The sequence below is a fragment of the Myotis brandtii genome, unplaced genomic scaffold, assembly GCF_000412655.1.
Source record: "Myotis brandtii unplaced genomic scaffold, ASM41265v1 scaffold31, whole genome shotgun sequence".
NCBI lineage: Eukaryota > Metazoa > Chordata > Mammalia > Chiroptera > Vespertilionidae > Myotis > Myotis brandtii.
The window spans coordinates 3,155,645-3,159,127 of NW_005361873.1; the positions used below are offsets into that span (position 1 = coordinate 3,155,645).

Below are 3,483 nucleotides of genomic sequence, written 5' to 3' on the forward strand. Positions count from 1 at the left end.
AGGCAGCTGATTAATGTTTCTCTCTCATCGATGTTTCTAACTCTCTATCCCTCTCCCTTCCTCTCTGTAAAAAATCAATAAAATATACAGTGAGGCCTTGACTTACGAGTTTAATTCGTTCTGAGACCGAGCTCGTTAAGGGGCTCGTTAACTCAAATTACTCTGTCAACTCAATGCAAAAAATCGGCTGAGAGACAGCTGGTATCTCAAAAAACTCGTTAGTCGGGACACTCGTAAGTCAAGGCCCCACTGTATTTAAAAAAAAAAATCAAGCACATATCTCTGAACACCAATTTCATACACAGAATTAAACAAGTAAACTAACTAGGGAGAACAATAACAACAAGGAAATAAAGAAAATTTGATCAAGAAAATCAGGAAAGGAAAAAAAGAAAAATACAATCCTCTTTTAGACATTTTTGAGGGTCTAAGAATAAATAATGATTGAGCAAAATTACCTAGCATCACTCTAGAACATAGAATTCTAAGACCAGGGAGAGCTGAGTTTTAGGTGTTTACCAGAGAAATTAGCATTTTGTCACAGTAATTGATAGGATTTAACAAATATTTATTTGTCCTTTTCAACTCTTCAGATCCAAATTTTACTACAATCCTAAACTCCGTACTCTAACCCCAACCTAGCCCCCTTACTCTTAGCCAATAACTTGGCCTCTCTCCTCACTGAGAAAATAAAAGACCTTCAATCAAAACCCACCCCCTTCCCGCTCACTCCATCACTAAACTCACTTGTTAAAACATTGCTTTTCTCTCTCAGAAGAGAAATTGTTTCTTCCACTTTATGGAGAACCTGCAGAGGGGTCACTTCCCACCTCTCCAAGTTGTTACTTCCTTGGTTATCCCATTTTATCTCTGTATCTTAATCGCTCCTCCCCCTCCTCTCACCCTTCCTTCAGATGAAAAACCTGCTCATCACTGCATCCCCAGGCACAATTGTGGACTGGAAGAATGAACACTCTGGTCTACTCTATTTAAAAAACAACAACACTAAACCAAGCCAAACAATCCTTAAAACCTGGTTCTCATCTAAAACAGCTCTCCTCCAGGTACCAAAGACCTCCTAAATACCACCAACAAAGGACCACTGTCAGCCCCCTTCCCTGATCACATCATGGAACTTGATACCAGTGACCAACTCTGAAACTTCTTGAAACTCTCTACCTCTGACTTCACAGCATTCATGTCCTCCAAGCTCTGTGGAAAACTTGGTGGTTTGGTGGGAAAAGCTCAGTAACCTTCCTCACCCACCTACTTTAATAGCTCTTGGCAATGTCTGTTTCTTTAACACTAGACTTCCCCAGGACTCTGCTCTTGGTTCCTTTTATTCTCATTCTGCGCACTCTTCCCAAAGAAGCAACCAACATCGATCCTATACCTGTTCTATGGCAGGATCTATTCTCAAATTATCTCAATCTTGAAGTAATCTAGAAGAGATTTACAGACAGGGAAACAGTTTAAAGAGGTTAAACGAGGCTTAAAGAGGCTACTGCTGGAGTTACAGAGCTGGGTTTCAAACTGAGATCTCTGTGACTAAAACCTTTCCACTTTCTACTACACTGTTTAGTCTCCCAACAAGGACATTGCTACCAGAGTGACCTTTTGAACTTCCAAGATGACAACACACATTTCCACCTGCCAACCAAGCAACTCTAGCTCAATGATTTGTAAGACCATCAATTTTTAAACGTTCAAAAACAACTAATTGTCTTCCCTGACAACCAGGCAGGAAGAAGAGAGGAGGGAAGAAAAGATATTATTTATCCCACCTGAATTTTAGTTGCATCACCTTCCACTCAGTCTCTAAACTTCACTATCACCTCAAAATGTCCCATTTCTCTCTCCTCCCTACATCTTCCTGTTTACAAAATTCTGAGAATCTGTCTCAGACTCAGTCTACTCCTTCTAAACTCCATGGCCACATAAGAGTGTGGAAGGAGTATATAGGTTTGGGGGCCTGACAGATCTGAGTTGAAACTTCAACTTCAAAATATGCTAGCTCTATTGCTTAGGGAATATTACACCTCTTTTTACTTTATTCATCTGTTAAAAATAGTCATAGTAGCACTGACCTTGCATGCTTGTGGCAAAAATCAGAAAACATAAATAAAAATGCAGAATGCCCACCCTATTGTCTAATACATAGTAGGTATTTCTACTTTTGACAATATTGCACTGCTTTCCAGATTACAATAATTAAAAACAAAACAGCCCTGACTGGTATGGCTCAGCTGGTTGGAGTCTTAGCCCATGCACCAAAAGGCTGCTGGTTCGATTCCCGGTCAGGGCACATGCCTGGGTTGCAGGCTTGATCCCCAATTGATGTCTCTCTCTCTCAAATCAATAAAAACATTTAAAACAAAACAAAAGCTCTAGTTGGTTTGACTCAGTGGTTAAAGCATCGGCCCATGGACTGAAGGGTTCCAGGTTCGATTCCGGTCAAGGGCATGTACTTTGGTTGTAGGTTCGATTCCCCAGCGCCCGTCGGGGTGCATGTGGAAGGCAACCAATCAATGTGTCTCTCTCTCCCACATCAATGTTTCTCTCTCTATGTCTCTCCCCCTCCTTTCCACTCTTTCCAAAAATAAATGGGAAAAATATCCTCAGGTTAGGATTAACAAAAACAACAACAAAAAACAAACAAAAAAAAAACACAAAAGAAAAAAAGCTGGTCCCCAAGTAATTAACAGTGCTGCAAGGATATGAAGAAATTGGAACCCTAATACACTGCTGCTGGGAATGGAAAATGGCACAGCCACTTAGAAAACAGTCTGGCAGTTCCCCAAAAGGTTAAACAGAGTTACCATATGACCCAGCATTCCTACTACTAGGTATATACACAAGAGAAATGAAAACGTACATCCACTCAAAAACATGTGCATGACTGTTCATACATAATTATTCATAATTGCCAAAAAGTGGAAAGAACTCAAATGTCTATAAACTAGTAAGTGGGTAAACATGTGGTAAACCCATACAATAAAATATTATTAAGCTATAAAAAAGAATGAGACATTGACATATGCTACAACTTGTCATAGATTAAACATTCTTACGATGGGGAACAAAATAGACCTATATAAGTAAAATAATACTTGCATAGTATTATTATACTTTTGTATAGTATAAATACATGGTATACTAAGTGACTTGGTGGTTTCTTTTTTACTGGATGAACAGAAAAAACCTTTTCTGAGGTAGTAATATTTAAGATGAGATTTTCGCCAGCCCAGTGAAAAATAGGGGAACAACATTACTGGCAGAGGGAACAGCCAGTGCAAAGCTCCTACTATGAGTTGAGCTTGACATGTCTAGAGAGGAAAAGGCCACTGTAACATAAGTGGGTAATAAGTAAGAGTGATATAAAGTCAGTGAAATAGGCATGAGTAAAATCAGCCAGGGTTTTGTAAACCCTGGGAATGAGTTTGGACTTTTATACTAGAGGCCCAGTGCATGAAATTTGTGCAC

The 3,483-nt window shown here is 39.4% G+C and overlaps 1 protein-coding gene across 4 annotated transcripts in view; it reads right to left on the minus strand.

Moving 5' to 3' along the window:
• Window positions 1-3,483, minus strand: part of CEP162 (centrosomal protein 162kDa) — an 83,134-nt gene that overhangs the window by 77,632 nt on the left and 2,019 nt on the right. The window lies entirely within an intron of this gene.